Below are 22,937 nucleotides of genomic sequence, written 5' to 3' on the forward strand. Positions count from 1 at the left end.
GAAACCCCCGGTGGCACAGACAGGTACAGTGATCTGCCCACAGTCTCCCCACCACGAAGCGGCAGAACCGGGACTTGAATCGGAAATGCTGCCTGAGTCCAGCGTTCTTTCCTCTGGGCCACACCCTAGGCTGGAGCCCACACACTCGTTCCCGAAACAGCTCCCTGCAGGCCCGGGGCCCTGTCCCCAGCCCATCAGGGCTGCCCGTCCCTGCCCAGCAGCCCTCACTCTGCCCAGACACCAGGAGACCCACAGGCAGAGCCCCCCCGCCCCCCCCCCCCGCCCCCGCCGACCAAGCTCAACTGTTCACCAGTGTTTCCAAACTGCAGTCCAGCATCAAAGACAACAGGGTGTGAACAGAAAAGGAGGCATCCGAGGCTCCACGGGGAGCGTGCCTGACGAAACTTGTTTCCCTGTGTGTGAGCACACTTGCGCTTCTCCCTCTTTTTTCTCTACCGGGTCACAGTCTAAAAAAATGTGTCCCTTAATGTAGGTCAGGGTCGAAGAGGCTGGAAAGCCAGTGTTCCCAGTGGCGCCTCGCAGGGTGGGGAGTGTGTTGTCGATCACCCAAGTATTTCTCAACACCCGCTAGGGGCTGTGTGCTGGGAGGCAGAGGGTAAGGTCCTGCTAACAAACTGGGGCTGAAGAAAACCACAAGAAGGAGAGGAACAGCAGGGCACCCCACGGAAGATGCACTCTGGGTGGCGCAGGGGAGAGCCGGAGTCTGCTAAGCGCCTCAGAGGTGAGATGGGAACCAGGGTGAGATGGGAACCAGAGTGCGGGGTGGGTGGGGGGGAGGCACTGCGGGGCGGGGGGGGCGGGGCGCCTGAGTGAGCCAGCACGTGGAGGCGGAGCAGGGCCAGGGGCACTGGACAGCAGGGTGTGGGCCCACGGGAGGGAGAGGGCGGTCCCCCTCGTGGATCCCCTCTTCTCGTCACACTCGTGAACAGAAGAACACACTGGAAGCTCGGGTGAGGGCGCCGAGTAGGACCGCAGCCGGAACCCCAGCGAGCTCTGAGGCGGCAGGCAGGCTCACTCCCACCGTCTGTCCTTCGCAGCAGGGGGCGCCCGGTCAGCCCAGGAGTCCCTGACGGAGCCTGCCCGCTCCCACCAGCAAACCCTGCTTTCGTCAGACCGGCAGATGCTGCCAGTAAACAGCCTCCCGTCCGTCCGTGAGCAGACAGATTCACATGCACATTTCAGAACCACAGCTCCTGTGACTGGAAGTATTTACCTAATGAGCTGGGGCCGTACCCAAACCTCCCACACGCTGCTCTGCTCAGTACAAAGTGCCTCCTTCACACTCTGATCAATAACAGGTGTGGTTTTGTTTTGTTTTGTTTTGTTTTACAAAGGAGTATCTACCCGAAAAAAGTGGGGGCAGAGAAGGGGAACAACTACCTGCCAAAAGGGAATACCTTTTCAGAACTTTTCTCATCTCCTACTTGTCAGAGACTGGGTCTCACAAACCCTACTTCTCATGCCCAGACCCCAGCGTGGCCCGGAACCCAGCTCCCCGGAACCGGGGTGCAGACCCCGTCTGGGAACGCACGAGAGCCAGGCGCCCGGCTGCCCTTTCACTGTGACCTGAAACGACACTGAGAGCTCCCCAAACACAGGTAGCACCCAAATTAAAGATCTCATCCTCACGCGATTGCATCTACAAGCATGGGAGCCCTCGCTTCACCCCGCCTCCTCCTGCTGGCCCTTGAACGGGCTCCCGGGCCGGCCTGGGAGTGATGCAGGCACAGAGGGTTCAGGCCCTGCCCACCTGGCCGCGTGCGTCCCAGAGGCCTCGGTGCCCACCTGCTCCCCCAGAGGAGGGAAAACCCGGAGCACGGGGTGGGCACAAACGGTGGCAGTGGAGGACAAGCAATCGTATCTGGGAGTGCCCGCAAGGCGCCAGCACCTCCCGGGACTCTGGGCCAGCCCATGCAGGTCTGGGACGAGCCTGCCCTTGGCCCCGGGGTGCTCCCGGCTGGGGCGGCATGCACGCACACCTACAGTGGGCACGGACGCCAGCGAGACGGCCAGAGGCCAACCCGGGGCTCTCATGCCAGGACCAGGAGGTGGCTGGCCGGCGGAAATGACCGTCCTAAGCGCCTGGACCCAGGGTCCCAGCCCCGCCGCCTCTGCTGACCCTAAGCGTGCAATGCGCCTCTTCGCGCCCCTTCGCCCCTCTCAGTGGGGGAGAGCACCTTCGCTGGCTCGCCAGGCCGTCTCCTGCCCTAACACGCTGGGTGCTGTGTAAAGGAAGTAAATAAACAACATGTTGTCTGGAGAGAGGACAGACCGGAGCACACGCAGCTCGCCGCTCCCCGGGGACGGAGCCTGGGAAAGTCGCACAAGCGCGTCCCCGGGCAGGGGAGTCCTCAAGCTCTGAGAGGAAGTTTTCTGTTGACCCTTCACTCCCTGACCGCCCCCCCCAGATCCTGTCCCACTCACACTGGGGAAAAGATTCACACAGTGCTGCTGCTGCTGCTGCTGCTTGGCCAAACACGGTAGCTTGCGGCAGCAAGAAAACAAGTTGGGTTCTCTTCACAGAACAAACAGAAGAGGCCGTCCTGAAGGCATCCAGCAAAGGCAGGTGTCATGCGCTTTTCCCCTTAGGACCCACATGGGCAACTTACTTTGTGGGGAGGGTTCCCGTATACGCCCCAGATCCCCCCTTCACAGCCAGAGCTCACCATGTCACGTGTCTCTCCCCACAGGTGACAGCCAGCCAGACACATGTGTGAATTTACTAAGCTGTTGTTCAACCCCCTTCGTGGCCATGAAGTGTGGCGTGGCATCCAAGCAAAGCTGTGGCATTGGCACCGCTAAAGCCCGCTGACCTCCTCTGGCCTCTCCCCTCCCTGAGCTGCCCCCACAGCCCCGGGGCGGGGGGGGGCAGAGCCCATACGCCAGCTGCAGAGGAAGGCCTTGATCTTGAGGAGTGAGTGAAGCGCCCTGAGCAGCTTTCTCCCCAGCAGGCTTCTCCCAGCCGATGGTGGCACGCATGTCACCATGACATCCAATGGGCATGGGCATGGAGCTCAGCCTGTGCAGAAATTACCTCGCCAGTCCCACCCACCCTCCCTGGGCCCCCCACCCTGAGCAGTGAGAGCACCATGCACTTCTTTCCAACCCTCCCCGTCACTCCCCTAGTCCACCTGCAGTGTCCTCACCTGGGCAGCGGCAACCGCCCCTAAGCAGTCTCTCGGCCCCAGCCCTGCCCACCCCTGTGCTCTGCCCATGCTACCACTACGGCAACCACTTCAAAAGGAAAATCCTACCAAGCCACTCCCAGGTTCCTTGACGTCTCTGAGATTCCTAAGAGGCTGAAAGAACCTCCATGACCTAGCCCACCCCCGGCTCCCCAGCCTTATTTGCCACATTCGATCCGCTGACTGTGCCCAGCCAGGCCAGCCCAGTCCTCCTGCCTGCGGGCCTCTGCACGGGAACACCCTGGCTTTCCTCTTCACCGAGTCTCCACTAATATCACCTCCTCGGGGAAGCCCTCCCCAACGCGCCCAGTCCCTGAGCCCTATCCACGTCCCCCTAAGGCACCCCGTTCTCACCCCATCCCAGCAGTGGCCGTGCTCCAGATCCGCTGTGTTACTGTCTCTCTCCCCCACCGGGCCGTTAGCCAGAGAAGGGCGAGGATACCGGCCCTCCACACTCTGTACCTCCTCCAGCACCTAGGACTGTGCTCCACACGGAGCAAGCAGGTCACACGCCTCGTAAATGAAAGCAATTCAGCTGGCCTCTCCGAGGCGCGAGAAAGCCTGCTGTTTCTAGGGCGGGCTCTACCCGCCTGCAGCTTTTAATCTGTACACAGAATCAAAGGCCTCGCGGGGGCCTCGGAGGAGCCAGGTCAGGGGCAGGGCTCTCACGCTGCAGTGGCCATGAGAATCACCCAGGGGACTTGGTCAAGCACAGATTCTGGGCCCCGCCCCCCGTTTCTGATCCCATAGGCCTGGGATGGGGCCTGAGAACCTGCACTGCTGACAAGCCCCAGGTGCTGTGGTCGCCGACAGCCCTGGAAGGCACCCTGAGAACGCCGTTCTGCCAGCAGAGGGGACGAGAGCGTGGGCACCCACACCCAAGGGCAGGCGGGACATCCACACAGAATCCCTTCACTGGACGTCTCTTCCTGCTGCCCCTCCCCAGAAGTCCGGCCTGGCCCTTAAGTAGAAACCTTCCAACTGCCCCTTCCTTCCCCATTTCCCGTCAAGAAACTGAAAACAGACATGAAAAATGAACGAGCCTGAAGGCAATGACCCGCAGAGCCGGCCACCACGGGGCCCCGGAGCATCCTTCAGAAGGACTGCCCAGTGGTCTTCAGGGGGCCTTGGGTAGGGGCCCCCAAGCGGCCTTCTGCCCCCACCCCCAAGTCAAGAGCAATCTCTCTGGGGGGGCATAAACATTCCCAATTTCCAGCCTGCACAGGCCCTGAGAAGTCCCTTTGCATGCCTGAAGTTCTTCTTTGCCCTCAGAAAAGAGGAAGCACCAGCTGACATTCCCCCCAAGGACTGGAGAATGCACGTGTCACGGAAAAGACGTAGGCATCTGAACCAATCCATAAATCTCCACAGACGTGCTCTTCGCCTCGGCCTCCAAAAATCCCACACCGGGGGCCATCACTCAAACACCGCAGGCGACTCCCGGCTTCTGTCCAGTGAGGTCTGGCCTCCAGGTCTCTGTCAGCACGTTCAGAAATATCCTGACACGCTATCAGTTTTCAAAGGCAACAGGGGACACGAAGAAGAACCCAGGGGCAGAGAGAGAAGACCTGCCCCCACGGTTCCCCTCCGCCAGCCCCAGCCCCAGCCCAGGCCTAGTGAGTGCAGCCTGCACGGCCGGAGCCGGCCCACCAGAGGCACTCAGTCCCCATGGCCCCGGGAGTCACCGCCTGCAGGAAGTCCTCCCTCCCCTCTGCCCCCCAGGCCGTCCTGCCTGCCAGTTATCCAAGAGTCCCGACAAAATCTGTCAACTGCATTTCCTTTTAAAAAGTACGTGTGATAATTTAGCGACGAGAATGTAAATCCCGACACTAAGATGATGTAAATAGTGGCATATACCCCCAGGGTCAGATGCTATGTGGCCATTTAAAATGACACCGTGAAAATGTTTGCTGACAAATAGGAAGGTGTACTGTACACTGCCATGTGAAAAAAAAGCAGACCACACAACAGTGTCATCCTTCCTTTTGGGGCAGGCGGGGAGGGGAGGGGCGAGGCAGAGGGGCGGTGGATAAAGAGAGTGTGCCCAGGAGTCAGTGGTTTTCTCCGGCTGGTGGTCTTGACACAACCTTTTTACTTTCTTCATTTTCTTTATTTCTATTTCCTAAAATTTTCTACAAAGAGTATGCACTACTTACTAATAGAAAATATCTAAAATAATCTCGAATATTTGTTGTTAAAATAAAAAAAAAACACAAGCGAACACACACGTGTGTAATTTTAAGAAACTGCTCTACACCCCAAGTATCTGCGCCAGAAGGGACGGGCGGAGGGTTAGAGGGCAGACCAGAGTGCTGTAAATGATGCCTCTCCACGCCCCTGTCTGCCCCCCGCACCCCAGCAGGAGACAACTGTCCCCAGCAGGCCACTAGGCCATGGAACACGGCCGCCTCACTCTGGGGGAAGGCTCAACTGCTCTTCTCAGACAGCGGTGAGAAAACCACCCAGCACAGGCAGGCAGCCGGCCCAGGTCTGGTGCTGGCCCCTGTGTCGAAAGACAAATAGTTAATGGGTAATCTGCCCCCGCCAAAAAAAAAAATAAGGGTCCTTGTTTAGAAAGAATAATGTAGTAAGTACAGTGACCGCACTCTCCTGCACCGGAAGTTAGGACACGCACTGTGACGGGTGCCCCTCCAGGTCGGAGTCAGGAACCACGACCACCCGTCGGTCCAGCCCTGCCGCCTGCTTTTGTGAGTCAGCATTTACTGGGACACAACCCTGCTCATTCGTTTATGTCTTGTCTGCATTTCATTTACTCATATGTGCATTGTCTATGGTGGTTTGGGTTTTTATTTTTATTTTTTTAACAGCTGAGTTGAATAACTGCAAAAGAGACCTAAAAAATCCACACAGCCTAAAATATTTACTATCTGGCCCTTTGTGGAAGAAAGTTTGTTGACCCTATCAGACAAAAATATAACCAGAACTGCCCCCAGGAAATCTGGAAAGGAAAGGTCCCTAGAGTTGTATCAGAACAGCCCAGCAAGGCTGAGACCCCCAGCACCACTCTGCCCTGGTCCCCAGATGGGCCCACCTCACCAGACACAGAGCTACCCACCCCCGAGGGGAGCTACCTACACCCAGAGGCTCCCCGATCGGAGCCCGACAGGGAGAGGGGCTCTGTGGTGTCCACCTTTATACTCGATCTCCCAGCTCGGGGCAGCCCCTAAATGCTGTTCATGAAGGGGTCAGATCTGGGGGCCGCAGGGGGCGCCGACTTCCTCTACATCTCCACTTCCTCCTGCCGTTTCTAGAGGCTCACGGCCACTCCCTTGCCTCACTCTGAGCTGACAGAGGCCACTGTCGTCAGTCCACACATCCACCCACCACCTAAGTCCTTCGTGCCTGCACTTTCCCTGTGTCACTAGCAAGAGTCTCCCTGCCGCTGCAGCACCAGGTGTGTGCGGCTCCCCACAGCTCAGGTGTGGCTCAGAGGGAGAGGCACAGGCAGACAGGGATGCCCCTTGCTGCCTCCGCCGTTCAGTCCCACGCAGGGCTCCTGCCGCGGGGCGCGGAGGCCTCCGGGCGAGCCGCGCAGGCTCACCTGTCTGCCCTGCTCCATGCGCGGACCCCACACGGGTCTGAAACAAAGCCCGTGGAGGGCCCAGTGGAGTCCTGCCTCATTAGGAAAGGAGTTAGTTTCTGGGACTCAAGATGTCTCCTAGGTTCACGACTTCGCGTTCCCTTAAAGGCTGCTTTAAATCACCACGGAGATTTTTCTGGGAACTGTTTAAAAATCACGCCGTTCTGTGCTAACGCATACAAGAAAGAGCCTCTCGGGTGGCAGACACTCTGACACTCTCCCCACAGTGAATTGAACCAGTCCCCCAAATGCTTTTATTTTGTGAGAAGTGGACCAGCCCGGGGTTGGCAATAACCATAGCAGCTGTTATTTATTCTGAGTTTATTGTATTCCAGGCTCTGCGTGCAGTGTTCCACCTGAATGATCTCAATTATTTTTATAAGGTAGGCACTATTATTCTACCCGTTTTACAGATAAGGGAACTAAGGAACAGAGAGGTTAATTAACTCATCCAAAGCCACACAGCTTATAAGAAGCAGGGATAGGACTTAAGTCTATTATGGTTGAAGAGCCAAGTACCTATGCAACAGATAAAACAATCAGAAGAGTGTGTTCTGATGTACTAGACTGCAAGCCTCTCTTCTCCACCCCTTGAGAGATTAAGATATTCTTAGGATTCCCTGGTGTATTGCCCTGCGCTGGGCAAAGGGCATGGGGGAGGGGGCGGGGCGCTGACAAGGAGAGACAGACAAGCAGCCGCCACAGCAGTGCCAGCCTCCAGCGAAGACCCAAGAGGCGCCGATGCCATGAGTGAGCTGCACGGGCCCAGGGCTCCACAGGCAGGTGGGCAGCACGGAGGACCCCAAGTAGCCTTTCCTCCTCTGGTGAGCAAAATGTAGCAGGGCTTTTGAAGCTAACCTGCCAAGCAGGGGGTCCTGACAGAAGTTTCACTAACTAAAACTCACCAAAGAGGGGTAAAACACACACACACACACACACACACACACCAAAGTTTTCTGCTGGAAACATGAAAAAATACGTGGCTCAAGAAGTGGTACTGACGAAACAGATGCGCTGGAGCTGGTTCCCCACGTTCACATCCTGACTCCGCTGCTGACCTAGGTCAGGTGATTTGATCTCATCCTTATGCCCCAGTGTGTTCATCTGGTTACAAAAGTAGTGGGTTTAGAGTCCATGTGACAGCACTACAAGTGCCTGGCACGTAGTCGGTGCTCAAAACCGTACGAGATTATTATTTCGACCACAAAGACCCTGAATGGGGCTCAGACTCGGTGAGAATGGAGGGAGCACGAACGAGACCCACCTGCACAGTCCCCTCACTCGCTCGCACCCCGGCACGCAGGCCAGGCGGGGCGTCACGTCCGACTCAGGCAGGGCGCCAGCGCGGCTGATCTGGGCTGTGGAGGGGGGCACTGTTTGGGAGAGGCAGGCCGGTGTGCCGGTGGGCAGCCTGCTGCTCGAAACGCCTAGAAACGAGCAACGAGCAGAACAGAAATGCCACTGGTATTCCTTCCCGGGGTTGATGCCACTCGGAGGAGAAAGCAGCACGGAAGGCTTTCTTCAGTGGGGTGGGGGGTTCCCCTCGGACCGCCACAAGCCCTCTGTCCCCAAGCCACAGCACACGGTGCCCCTAGATCAATCTTCCCCAAAGCCACTGTCATCATGCTAAGCCCTCGCTCAAATCACTAGGGCCCCGCACCTCCTGTCCAGCCTCTGCTGACACCCGTGGGTGCTGCTCCAAGCACCCCGGCCAGCAGGCCTGCCCCTGCACACCCAAATTCCACCCGGCAGCCGTGCAGAGAGGACAGCCCCGCCTGCGTGAGGCCGGGGCAGGGCCTGGGAATCAGCTCTGCCCGCACCAGCCGCCAGCCGCCAGCCTGCTCCTGAACCACCCTGTGACCTGTTTCCTCCCCTGGAGATTATGGCATAAATTCGTATTCTGTCCCCTCTAAGTAAGAAGTGGAAGTCCTTGGAAATGTGTGAACACGCCACATACACTCAAGGACGATATCTCTAGTCAGGCCCCGACTTGACTCTCAGTTCTCAGGAAGGCAAGCCTTCCCATCAGCTGATCTAAATCTCCCGGCGCTGGCCAGCTCCCGCCCTGCGCGCATCGTTGGCACGTGCACCTCGTGTGCCTTCAGCCGAACTATTAGCTCCTAGTGGGAGGGTCACGCCTCAGGCACCCGCCTCTTCCCTCCCCCTCCTCCCCACACAGACCGACCCCGATCACGTAAATGACAGGTGTGATCTGCGCTGTCACACAGGAAGGTGAAGAAGGACCCACCCCACGGTGGGGAGCCCTGGAGCTGGAGCTGAGGGATTTCTACTAAAGCGAAATGAGAAATTTAAAGGGTTGTGTTTACATGGGGCCAAACTACTGTGGCCGGCCGGGGTGGGCTGAATAATGGCCACCCAGAGATGTCCACGCCCCAATCCCTGGAACCTGTGACTATGTTCCCTTGGTGGCAAACGGGACTTCGCAGATAGGAGTAAGTTAAAGATCTTGAGAGGCGGGGGTTGTTCGTGGGTGCTTATGAGAGGGGGCGGGAAGGTCAGAATCAGAAGACTCGGGAGAAGCTGAGGTTGGAGGGACGCAATTGTGAGGATGGAGCCACAGCCAAGGGACGCGGGCCGCTCCCAGAGGACGGACACAGCAAGGGGCTGGAGCCTGCAGAAAGACCTGGCCCCGCGGACACCGTGATTGTAGCCCCAGGAGACCCACTTCAGACCTCTGACCTCCAGAATTGTAAAGTAATGACTTTGTGCTTTAAGCCACTAGGCTCATGGTCATTTGTTATAGCAGCAACTGGAAACTAATACGGTAGCTATTTTTTTAAAGGCAAACCACTGGGCTGGGAAGAAGGCTGGTACTCGAAGCGTTTCCAGATCGTCTTTCTAAAATAACTTGGTTTGGTCACCACCGCCGCCACCGCCGCTCAAACAGCACTGAGTGCCAACCGAGTGCCAGGCGCTGTGCTCAAAACGTTCTATTCTCGTTCTCGATGACAGAGTCCTGCTGGCCTTGGGCACAGATATGCCCCATTCTTCTATCAGCCTCTGTTCCAGGCCGAGTTCACCTTTCAGGGCATTGCTGAGCACTTACGACAGGCCAGGCACTGGGCACAGGCCGTACCACACAGTCCAGGTAGGTGTCCCCACCCTGAAAAGGCTGTCTTCTGAGTTTTGACACTCTTAATTTTTCAAAGCACGCTCATTTCAGATTTAATGGTTGAATGAAACAGCACCGGTACCAAGAGCAGTTGCTGTTGTTATTCCCGCTGCGTGCCTGTCACGTCCTGTAACTCCTAACCCTGAAACGATCCTGTGAGGTATTACTGTTCCCCCTTTTTATGTATCGTTTTTAAATACATTCGATTATGCTATTACAGTTGTCCCATCCCCCCTCTTTATTCCCCTCCACCCTGCACACCCCCTCCCACCTGCATTCCCCCCCTTTAGTTCATGTCCATGGGTCGTACACATAGTTCTTTGGCGTCTACATTTCCTATACTATTCTTAACCTCCCCCTATCTATTTTCTACCCACCATCCATGCTACTTATTCTCTGTACCTTCTCCCCCTCTCCCCCCCTCCCACTCCCCCTGATAACCCTCCATGTGATCTCCATTTCTGTGATTCTGTTCCTGTTCTAGCTGTTTGTTTAGTTTGTTTTAGTGTGTTCATTTTTTCGGTTCGGTTGTTAATGGCTGTGAGTTTGTTGTCATCTTACTGTTCCCTTATTTTTTATTTTCTTTTTCTTAAATACGTCCCTTTAACATTGCACATAAGGGCTGGATGATAATAAACTCTTTTAACTTGACCTTATCTGGAAAGCACTTTATCTGCCCTTCCATTCTAAATGAAAGCTCTGCTGGATAGAGTCATCTTGGATGTAGGTCCTTGTCTTTCATGACTTGGAATACTTCTTTCCAGCCACTCTATGCCTGTAAGGTTTCTTTTGAGATATCAGCTGACAGTCTGATGGGAACTCCTTTATGAGTACCTGTCTCCTTTTCTCTTGCTGCTTTTAAGATTCTCACCTTATCTTTAATCTTGGCTAATGCAATTGTGATGTGCCTTGGTGTGTTGCTCCTTGGGTCCAACAACTTTGGGACTCTCGGAGCTTCTGGACTCCCTGGAAGTCTATTTCCTTTGCCAGAGTGGGGGAGTTCTCCTTCATTATTTGTTCAAACAAGTTGTCAATTTCTTGCTCTTCCTCTTCTCCTCCTGGCACCCCTATGGCTCAGATGTTGGAATGTTTAAAGTTGTCCCAGAGGTTCCTAAGCCTCTCCTCATTTTTTTTAAATTCTTGTTTCTTCATTCTGTTCTGATTTAATATTTCTTTCTTCCTTCTGGTCCACACCATTATTTGAGTCCCAGTTTCCTTCCCATCACTGTTGATCCCTGTACATTTTCCTTTATTTCACTTAGCATAGCCTTCACTTTTTCATCTAATTTGTAACCAAATTCAACCAATTCTGTGAGCATCCTGATTACTAGTGTTCTGAACTGTGCATCTGGTAGGTTGGCTATCTCTTGGTCACTTATTTGTTGTTCTTTTACGGAGTTTGAACTGTTCTTTCATTTGGGCCATTTGTGTGTGTGTGTGCCTCAGCGTGCCTGTTATGTATGGGAGGTGGAGTCTTAGGTGTTCACCCTGGTGGGGCAACCCAGGAGGCTGCGCTGTGACGCTATATGTGGGAAAGGGTCTGAGAGGGAACAGTGCCACTTGCTCTGCTCTCCGTCGGACTTCAGTCACTTCCCCCGCTTCCCACAAGCTAAGTGGGCCCTTCTGGTGCTGATTCCCAGGTGGGTGAGTCTGTGTATGTTCTAGGACCCTGTGGGTCTTTCCAAGGGACTCTCCTGCGAGGCTAGGAGTCTCTCCTGCTGCCACTGCAACCCCCCGCAGGTGTTTTCAGTCAGAGGTTTGAGGCTTTATTTCCCCCCAAACACCCCCCGCACTGGGACTGGGGTTGTATTGGCTGTCTCGCTCACTCCCCAGCTGTTCCTCCCATTTTATCTGCACAAGAATGTGGGACTGCCTGCTCCGCCAGCCACCGTCTTGCTGAGTTCTCTCTGCCCAGCTGCCCCTCTCCACCCCTCCTACGGGTCTGGGAGAGTATTTCTCCTTTGACTCCTTGGTTGTCGGACTTCCATACAGTTCGACTTTCTGGTAGTTCTGGTTGTTTTCTGTTTTTAAATTTGCTGTTGTCCTTCTTTTGGTTGTGCAAGGAGGCACAGTGTGTCTCCCTGCACCTCCATTTTGTCCGTGAGTTCTACTGTCCCCATTGTCTGAAGAGATAAAACTCAGCCAGGTGAGGAAATCTCAAAGCCCTCGGGCGCCGGCCTATGCCTGCCTGTCTGCTGCCAGGCCCAAGTCCTTTCCTCTTCCTGCCTAGGAAGCTAAGAGATAAGGAACATGCCCCCAGGTCAACAACATTTTTTAAATCAATACCCAGTCTCCTTGACACACAGCAAGGTCCATGCCCTGAAAAGGGCGCATGCCTGTTGCCAACAATTATGAGTCATAAAAGCCCTGGGGCTGGCCGGGCTCTCAAAGGCCACCTGTCCTAACTCCGCTTTCTGGAAAGCTCCTTAGCTACCAGAGCTCCTAGGGGTGGGGGAACTCTCCTACCCCGTTGTGTTCCCCATGGGGTCTGGCACTGTGCCTCATCCACACCGGGTGTTTAGTACCCGTGTGCGTACAGGGTGCTCCTTAGCTTACCGAGCTCTCTCATCTAGAATCCAGAACCAGAGACACAACCCAGGGTACGGAGCATCAGGGAAATGCGGTTTCCGTCTACGACCACCGTGAGACGCCCCGCCCCTCCGGGGGTCCTGCCCCTCCATGCACAGTCACACACAGCGGCTGCGGCACCCCTGTTTTAACGGGCGGGAGCAGGAGACAGAGAAGTGGAGGAGGAGTGACTTTCATGGGAGCAGGGCCAGGTCAGTTACGAGCCTGCTCACACACTCAGGCACCAGGAGCGGGGGCGCCCACACAGGATGAGGCACTTCTACTGCTTCCGCTGCGCCTCTCCGCTTGCTTCTGAGAGCACTGGGAGGGAAGGGGGGAAAGGCGGCAGGCCTGGCCCACCAACAGGGCGCTCCACGCAGGCCTGAGCAGGAAACACAGCGGGCCTGACCCATGGTAAAACGAAAGCCCAAGGAAGCCCTTTGCTTCCCCAAATGTTGGCTATAAACGTGTTCCAGAGCAAGAGCCACACACTTTTGTTTTTCAATCTTAGAAAGATATATTTTGCTCCAGCACCTGTCAAACAGTAACCACCTGCGGTCACAGGGCGGTCTATTCTTGCTTTCACCCTCCTCCGAGCCGGGATCGGCGCCAGAGGGAAAACACGCCAGGCAGAGAACAAACACCGGGCCTGACCCAGGCTCTGGACTTGAACTTAAAAACTGTGTGTGTGTGTGTGTGTGTGAACAGTCCCCAGGACCCCTTGTACATCCCTGCAGCTGGCAGGAATGTTGCCACCAGGCCCTCTAGTTCCCAGACAGCGTGGGTTGTATGATGAGGGCTGGCGGGATGCACAGCAAGGCCTGGGCTCCCGGCCTGCACTGGGCAGCAGCCACATGTGCCCGCGGGCGCACCAGCTCCCCTGGGGCCTGCATGTCCTCACTTCCTCGGGTGCGCAGTGAGGGGACTGGCCTGGAGGACCCCCGTTCCCGGACGTTAGCACACTGCCCTTGACCCCTTGAGCGCAGAAGGTTGACAAGGAGAGCACAGCACTGGGCGGCTCTGAAAACTGGGGTTTAATGGGGGTCTAGAAAGAATAATGCTGGAAAGAATTCACGTACTGACCCTTTAGACATCCTATAAAACAGCAAGTGCGGGGGGCAGAGCCTGCTTCTCTGAGGCAGAGAAGTGGAAGCCACACAGCGCGGCTCGGAGGGAACATGCCTCTGGGGAAATCCCGGGGGACGGTGCGGAGGCAGTGATGGAGGATGGGGCTGGCCCCTTCTCAGCCAACCAGGACATGCCTCCCTCCTTCCCTCCACACTCACACGAGCACACACACACACACACACTCACTCACTCGCTCACCTGCTGGGAGCAGTCACCTCCTCGGAGGCTGGCAGAGCAGGGCCTCTGGGACACCTAAGGCAGGACACCTAAGGCAGGACACCAGCCCGGCTTTCTCTTCGAGCACCGCCCCCAGCCCGCCCTGCCCCGCTCACACCCATCAGAGGGCCTCACACTCTAGGGGTGACCTCTCTGTTTCCCTCCAAAGCAGAGGCAGAGGCAGTCAGAGGTGAGCACCCGCAGACCCTGGGCCCACATCCCACACCACCCCCAGCCTCTCCTCCGCTCCCCTCTCTGCTCCCCACACTGACCACACCCTCCTCCTCTCTCCTCCACTAGGACCCTGCCCCTCACCTGTTTTTTTCCTTTTTCTCAGTTTCTCCTTCCACAGCATCGTCCCCTACAAGCCCACAAACTTCCTCTTAGTTTTCCCACACCAAATACAGGGTCCAGCACAAATAACACCCCTCTTTTATTACAAACTCTTTTCTCACCAAATCATAAGCATGGAATTCTGTCACAGAACAATATCACACTCGAGAACACCATAGGACATTCTAGGTGAAATGTTCAAGATAAAACTATAAACTTATACACCCATATATATTATCACCCCACCAACCACATCCAGGCAGGCCTTACTCCTGCCGGACCCTGTATAAAAAACTCCCGTCGACCCCCGCTTTTCCTTCCTTAGGCCTCATCCAAGCCAACGCCTCCAGGGACAGAGTGTACTTCCCACCCTTCCTTCTGCTCCAGCACATGCTGCCTGGCCCCACCTGCAGCTCTCCTCTCTGTGACATTCACAACAGCCACCTGGTGGCTCAACACACCTGAGGCCACCCCAACACCACCTTCCCCGGCATTTCCTGCCGGCCCCACGCACTCCCCTAGAAGCTTCTGCTTGGTTCTCATGACTTACTCTCGCCCCTCATCTCAGCATCCTTCCCCAGCTCCTCCTCTCCCACCTGCTGCACGGCAGAGTCCCGAGTCCAGAGGCCTGGTCCTGACCCCCATCCTCCCGGCTTATCTACACCGTCCCCGGGCTGCTTCGGCCTCTCCAGGGGCGGACAGCTTCCCCAAGTCCCCGCGGCCCCGTCCCCAGGCCAGGCAGGCCGTCTCAACCACTGAACCGATTCTGGAACAGACGCAGTTTGTGCACCCACCACGTCACCCCTCGAAGTCCCACTGGCACCCCCGGGAAGGGGCCCTGGAGAATGTGGGAGGCGAGGGAATGTTCTATACCTGGACTGTGGTGATGGGTACGTGACCACATGCATGTGCCAAACGACACACAGCTTCACACTAGAAAGGGTGAGTTTACTGTAGGCAATTGTATCTTAATCAAAAAGCATGGAAAAAAGTTCCACAGCCACCTCAGCCCCTACCTGTCTAAAACTAACATCACCACTTTTCCCCAGACCAGCTCCTCCTCCTGCACCTCTTTTCAGTAGTGACACCAACCCACACACCCCCCCCAAAAAGCTCCTCCCCACAACTAGAAATCTCAGCTGGGTGGCCAGCCAGTCACAGTCTAGAAACTCTACCTGCACAGATTTATATTCTCTTGAATCTGTGCCTTGCATCCCACCTCTTAACTCACCACCTGGGACTCAGGCCACCCTGACTTCCCACAAAGCACCTCACTGGGCTCCCTCCCTGCCCACCCTGACCTGCCTTCAACGCCTGCACACTCGTGCCGGCCACAGTGCTCTCCCCACAGCAGGGCCCAGCTGGCAGGCCAGGCCTCTGCCCCTGCTTGGGCCTCAGCCCCGGAGCCTTTCTCTCCCATGGAAACCTCACTCACCCGTCAGGCTCCTAGGCCTCCCAGTACAGCAAGTTGCTTCCCCAGCCCTGTTCCGCCAGAACCAGCACCACTCCACTGGGTTCCCGCAGCTGAGAACCTGAAGGACCCTGTGCAGTCGGCCCTACGACCTCGCCGTCTCCCGGGCCGACAGTGCACTGCCCGGGGCAGGAAGCCACCTCCCTCTCTGTCCCAGAGCCCTCCAGGCTGCAGATGCACTGGTGAGTGAGTAGTGGGTGCTCAGGAAACACTCTGTGGCCTGAACTAAACTGTAGGCTGAACATTACCAGGAACGATACTGTGCCAAGCCCTCCCATCCCCTGACCCCACGGAGCTAAATGCCTCAGAAGCGCAACGGGCAGCAATGCTGCTCAGAATGACCTAAACTGCTGAGGGCCGATCACACAGGCTGCTTCACCCCAATCTGCTCCCGAGCCCGGCCCCCCACTGCTCCCCTTGCACGCCCTACCCTCCAGCCATGCTGCCTGGACCAATGCTAATCAGAGTGACCCTTGGAATGGACTGTCCTGTCATCCGTAATAACGGGAATAAGCATTTACAGACTTTTATAGCAATTTACCCTATAGCAATTTACCCTTCCCATGAAGTTCTTCCTGTGTCTTCAAAAGCACTGGTCTGTAACGAGTTGGGAAAAGAGTAAAACCTGCCCCTTTTCCACAGAGAATCGGGGAAGCACTGTCCCCTCACTCCCACCCCCTCAACTCCTGCCTCTTCCTGTTGACATTCCTCTCCTCCTCAGGAGCCCTGCTCCGTGCCTTCGCCTCCGAGAAGCCTTCACAGTCCCCATCAACTAGAAGGGGTCTGACCCGAAGCCCCGGTCCCAACCACACGGAGGGCAGTGGGGTGGTTTCTGCACACCCCTTCCAAACGGGAACTGCCTGCAGCCAGGGGCCCAAGCCCTGCTCATTCACACACACTGATGCCACGTCCAGGCAGGTGTGTGTTCATGGAGGAGTACATCACCAGATCCACAATCTCAGAGTCAGCTTCTCCTCAGGGGCAGGGTGTGGGCAGCACCAACCCTTCAGGCACAAAGGGATTTTCCAGGTTTGGGCGGCTCCCCGACTCCCTCAGCCTACCCAACTCCCTCAGCCTACATGGGGACAGGAGGGCGTGAAACTGAGCAAGTCAACGCCTCTTGAGACAAGAACTCGGTCACTATTTAGCCACAACAGATTCCACACTGGCCATTCCCCTGAAATGGCCATTAGAGGGGAAACACCACATGCACACCCAAAAAAATCAATCACACCCAAGTGTAACAAGGAGATTTTCAGGGTCATGTTCCACTGTCAATATTCTGTGGGGCGATGACCTCAAAACGAAGGGTGAAAAGGGCTCAGGAGCCTGCAACCACACCACAAACGATGTGCTTGTGAACAGACCGATGGACATCCTCTCAGGTGTGCAGAGCGCAGAGAGACGCCCCCTCTCGGATCCCACCTAGACGTGCCCCACTCAGCGCCAGCAGGCCCTACCCCTCCCACAGACGGAGCAGGGCCACGCACTCCCCACTCCCACTGGCTCTCCTTTCCTGGCTGCTGTTTAGCAGGAATGCTGGAACTATTTCGAGATGCCACTGTCCGATCAAGACAACTCTTCATCTAAATATTCCTGTCTAATTTTGCACACGGCTCTTGTTTCAACTGAGCAAGATAATGACGCAGCGTCCATGGCTCTTGGTGGAAAATTATCCTGCCAAGTTTTTGGAGTTTCCGAATAATAGACTTCTCTAAACTTCTTTCTGAGGAAAGAGGACCTCCCTGTCCAGATTCTTTTCTACAGGCAATAAAGGCACCCAAAAGACCCATAACTAACCCAGGAATGTTGTGGAAAAATCCGGACACGCCCACCACAAGATTGACAACAAGAAAGGGCAACTCGTGGTAGGCATTTGGAATGCTTTGCCCTGCCCTGCATAGTAATCACTGTTTTTCATTTTTTCTACACCCCATCCGTTTAGGACTTAGAAGTTTGGGGCATAAGTTCTGGGTCATACTGAAGACAAAATCTGGACTCAGAATTAAAGCATCTTTCTCTGCATGAAGAAAAAAAATGGCTCACTGTCTTTCACACTGATGCTTCGATCAGCTGTACAAGAACTACACCAATTATGCATGTGTCCATGCTGCAGCAGTGCACTCTGGGGTAGCCTCTGCCGTGCAGGGGCACACGGTGCATGTAAACAGACCTACATGCATGTTTGAAATGTAGCCAGACACTCCCTCCCTGCAGATGCAGGCCTGACCCCCTCCCATATCACAAGACACAAGGGGTGTCTCCCCCCAAAGTGAGGATGAGTAAAACACCACCTTGGAAAAGCCACCTGCGGATAACTGAGTTGGCCTTTCTGCCAGCGTGCAGACAGCTTAAACTTGTTTGCTCAATATTTTAAAAACTGCCGCGTGGTTATTTCATATGCATATCCCCACAGTCTTGCAAAATCCCCAAAGATAGAAACCACCAGCTTTCCGCTTCTTTTGCACTCCGGGCCCCACCAGCCACTGCCGCGCATGCAGCAGGCACAGCAAAAACCCATGGGTTCTACCTTCCTCTTCTCTTCTACTCCCCCAGCTGTGGAGGGGTGGGGGTTCTCCTTTACAGCCCAACCTACATGGTTTAGAGCAGGAGGACACAACACTACCCTGTCCCCTGTTACTCACAGTAAGTCTCAGGGGGCCTCTGGAACGCCTGGGAATACTCCGTTTTAGAGTTTTACCTCAGTGGTTCTCCACCCAGAACAATGTTTGTCCTGCAGGAGACAGGTTTGGTGGTCATGACTGGTGAGATAGGGACCACTGGTATCTAACAGACACAGGCCAGGGATGCTGCTACATGTCATCTAACACACAGGTCAGCCTCCCCACAACAAAGGATTACCGGGTCCAAAATGTCAGTAGTTTGGAGGATGAGAAAACCCTGTCTTAGGTGACATACAGGGAAGTGCTCATAGCACTCGGTTCGCTTTTCCTGAGTTGGCTGAGGCCATGGCAAGAATTATAACAATGCTGCACCGTCTGCATGATTTGTAAGGCTGAACAAAACACCCAAAGTCATGGCCAGAGTCTTAAAGATGATGCTCCCCTGAACCACCAGCACCCCTTTGTCTCTCCTCAGGAGCAGGGCCTGCCTCCCACGATGACCCACCCATCCACAATGACAACTGGCAGGCTGGCATCCATGCACACTCAAATCGTTTGGCAGCACAGTAGGCCTGGCATGCCCGGCTCTTTCTTCAGTCTTGGCCGGAGTGAGCAGTGAGGGTAGACAAGTTCCCAACCGGCTGCACATGAGTCTCTCGCCCTTCAGGAGGCTGTCATCTCTTACCCAAATGGACACTCCGAGCATCCAGCCCTGCCCCTGCAGTATCGTCCCCCCACCCCCCAGGCCCATGCAAGAACTAGCCTGGGAGCGGGCGGGGAGGCCAGAGCAAGGCACGAGGTTAGGCAGTTAAGCCCAAACCTCTCACAAGACCCCAATGTTTCGAGAATCAGGAGGAAGGGCCCCTCTTCCCAAAGTTGCCCAAAACCCCCACCTGTGAAACCCAACAGTTGGCTGAGGTTAAGAGAATCCAAGTTCTGACACAAACCGGCAGTCAGAGCTGCAGAAACAGTGCAAAGAGGTCTGGGAATGAAGCGAAATATTATCGTGAGAAAGCGAGGCAGGAAGCTGTCTTGGCGACTAAGAGACGCGGCGTCTGACAGCCGGTCGCAGAGGTAGCTCGGCGCCTTCCAAGAACTCAAGGCTCTGGCCGGGACCCTCGTCGGCTCCCGGCGCCAGGCCCGGAGGGTTGAGGAGGTCACGGGGGTAAGCGACATCTGCAGGCCCCCCACCCCACATCCTGAGATGACGGCCAGTTAAAGTCGCGAAGGGGAAGCCGCGCTGTCATTTGAAGGCGCAGGAACGGCCCAGGTGGGTCACAGCTCAGCTCTGCCCGCAGGCAGACGGGTGCGTGAGCATGCGGTGGGCGGCAGCCTTACCCCGGGGCAGGAAGCTGGGCCTCGGTCACCTTCGCGCCGCCTCCGCGATTGCCCCACAGCCAGCGACTGACACGCGCTCGGGATCTGTTTACCAACTCGCCCGCGCCCGGAGACCTAGCGCCGGGTGCCCCGGCTGCCCCGCCCCGCGGGCTGCTCCCATTGGCTGTGCCACCATCGCTGGGCGAACGCCGCGCGCAGCGGAGGAGCGTGCTCGATCCGTGCTCTCCCCGCGGCCAATCGGAACCGAGGGCGGAGAGAGAGCAGCCAATGGGAGGCTTTTCCAGCGCGCAGGGCCTTTCCCTTCTTCCCTCCTCTGCCCTTTCCCCTAGTTAAGATAGCTCTGGCTTAAGGCCCGGCGGTGGGCTCGGTGGGCACGCACGCTTGAGGCCCAAGAACTGGCCCTTTCTCGGCCCTATCTTGGCGGCGAAGCCACGGATGGGGTTGCAATGGCCAGTGTTTTGCCATCACCTCCTTGCGGTGCTCGCCCGGCCTCAGAGCAGGCCTGCAAGGGAGGCGGTGGAAGGAAAGGACGGAATTGCGGTGGGCGGGCGAAGCTGGTACGGTGCCCGCCAGGAGGTGTCACCAGGGCCCCTCCCAGTTTCACCACAGGGCGCTGGCTGAAGGGGAAAGCGCTTAATCGTTCTGGCCCCACCTACTTGTCCTTTTCCCCCTGGCTAACCGTGTTGGCTTTGTGCGGGCGCCATCCCCAAAACCGGAAACCTGTGATCCCGAGGCGTGCCGCGGGTGCCTTCAAATCGGGGTTCCGGGGAGGTGGTTCACAAAGCGTGCAGGTCCCGGCTGGGCTCAGACCACCCGAGTCGTTTGTCCATGCCCGCTAAGTCTCTTCGCTGAGACAGGCCGGCACCTGGAAAGAGTGGAACCGCGCACGGACCACCCAGTCCCGCGCGGGCTCCTTGAGGTCATCCCTGAAGGGGAGAAGCCCACTGAGACGCAGAACCACCTTGAAGGAACTGCCTCCCTCCACCAGTTTTTGTCCCAAATCATTGCTCTCTTTAACCAGAGAATTCGGACCCAAGCCAAGGTGTGCCTGATAATTTCCCCTCTGGTGATTCCCAAAGGCTGGTCTGCAGCTCAATCCAAGGTTGTTATTGGAGCGTGCGGGGAGGGGGGGGCGGGGACCGCGAACAATTTGGTGAGTTTTTCATAAAGCCGTTCAAGCCAAAAGATTGTCCTTGCTCCTGAGACAATTTTTTGGAATTAACAGTTAACTTTTTGGAAACTCACTTATTTTAATATTCGAGAAATTAAAAGCTGTTTTAGGTTGATGCCTGCAGTGGGGGGAGGTGGGAGTTCATTATACAGGCATACCTCCCAGAGGTTGTGGTTGGCTTCCAGACCACTGAAATGAAACAAATGTCAAAGTAAAGCGAGCCGTGAATTTTTTCGTTTCTTAGTGCATGTAAAAGTTATGCTTATACTATACTGTAGTCTGTGTGCAATAGCATTTTGTCTAAAAATACAATGTACATGCCTTAATTAAACAGTACTTTATTTCTAAAAATGCCAACCATCAGCAGAGATCAAAGCAATTCAGTCACATCTTCAGGTTCCTCCACTTCTAGTTCTAGTTCTCTCGCCGTTTCCCCCACATCCGCAGGTACCTCCTCCACTGGAGTCCTGAATCCGTCTGAGTCCTTCATATGTGTTGGAACCAACTGCCAAATTCCTGTTAACATTGGTATGTTGACCTCTTGCCATGAATCATGAATGTTTTTTTAAAGGCTTATAATTTTAAAAAATATTTTTATTTATTTATTTATTTTTAGAGAAAGGGGGAAGGGAAGGAGAAAGAGAGAAACATCAATGGGTGGTTGCCTCTGGCGCACACCATACCGGGGACCTGGCCTGCAACCCAGACATGTGCTGTTGATACAGGGTGCAGCCAAGAGGGGGGACCCAAATAGGGATTTGGAATGGGGTCCAGAACTCAAGGTGTCCAGGAAATATTAGAAAGATATATAGGATGTCCTCACCCCTTCCCCCAACAGGTGTGAGTTGGGGGAAGGGACACGCGGAGCAGGAACATGCAGTGCTGTTTTGTACAGCATCAGCTTTGCAGCTAACCTCTGGTATGGTCATTTAACATATCTATAGCCTTTAACTGGTTGCATAGATATGTTAAAAAGCTGGGGCCATGCTTTGAGCCAGGGGGATGGAAGTGACTTCCACCCAAGATGTAACTGGGGGGCAGCTCCCCCCAGTTACAGCACCTGCCTAAAAGCTTGGAGAAGATTGGCTCCACACCATGGGTCCATACCTGCCCAGACCCCCTATGGCAGCCCAGTAAAGCTGGAAGGATATGGAAGTGCTGGCAGGTGTAACTGATTGTAGGAGGAGTTGGAAACTTGGCACGGGGATTTAAACCCAGATGCTGCAGCCATGCAAGGAGAGAACCACACAGTTTTGCCAGAGTGGGGACCCCCACAGCTTCGATGGGGAAAACCATACAGCTTTGGCAAGAGTGAGGACCCCACAGCTTTGGGGTATACTCCTTGGCCATGTGGCTTAAGGAGCAGGACAAACTTTGCCTGGAAGAAAAGGGGTGAAAGGACTCTTGCTGGTGGGCCATGAGAAGGTGCCACATGACTCTGGATTAACTGGAGATCCTGACGATGCCACAGCTGATGGTGCCGGGAGCCTGAATCACAGACTTCTACTTTTCCTGAGATAAGGTACCCCAGATTAGGGCAGAGGGAGAAGGAAGCACTATGTGCGTCTGTGGGTATCCTAAAGGACTTTGATATTTTAATGAAGACATTAGGTCACTACTTTAAGTCTGTATAGCTTTAAATAAACATTTCCTTTCCTTTTCACAAATCTCTGGCATTGAGAGAGGTCTTTCCTCTGACAGCGGACAAGCAAATCTAGTGGGGGGTCCTTTACGTAATAGTGTATCACACCCCCCTGGTCCTGTTCTGGAACAGTTCTTGGTGACCCTGGGTGGGCTAATAATTGTCCGGGGCAGACCGACCCCCTCAGGTGCGAGAGAGTGAGGCTTCGGAGTTTTCCCAGTCTCTGAGAATTTCTCAGCACTCCTCCTGAGGGCATCGGCCACCTAATCACGCCCAGAAAGGTGAAAAGGAAAGGAAATGGGGAACAGAGCAGAGAAATGAAATGGTTTGGCTGAAAACTTGTTTCTGAACACCGTTTTGCAATAATGGAGCTGTGGATAATGGTTGGTTAGCGTGCTGCTCCCAGGTGGCCCCTGTCTGCTCACGTACCATTTCGGTGAGCCCAGGTGGCACTAAGGGAACCTGTCCTCAGGTGTGGGGAGGAAGCAAACCCCTAGGCTCTGTAG

The 22,937-nt window shown here is 55.4% G+C and overlaps 1 protein-coding gene across 1 annotated transcript in view; it reads right to left on the minus strand.

Annotated features, from left to right (window-relative positions):
* COQ8A (coenzyme Q8A) overlaps positions 1-19,772 on the minus strand; it is a 35,221-nt gene extending 15,449 nt beyond the window's left edge. The window contains exon 1 of the mRNA XM_045860191.1: positions 19,619-19,772. The gene's annotated coding sequence lies outside the window, so the exon portion shown is untranslated. The remainder of the gene's footprint in view (positions 1-19,618) is intronic.
* Between the last annotated feature and the right edge of the window lie 3,165 nt (positions 19,773-22,937).

Source organism: Phyllostomus hastatus, unplaced genomic scaffold, assembly GCF_019186645.2.
Source record: "Phyllostomus hastatus isolate PE091 unplaced genomic scaffold, TTU_PhHast_1.1 phas_contig_148, whole genome shotgun sequence".
NCBI lineage: Eukaryota > Metazoa > Chordata > Mammalia > Chiroptera > Phyllostomidae > Phyllostomus > Phyllostomus hastatus.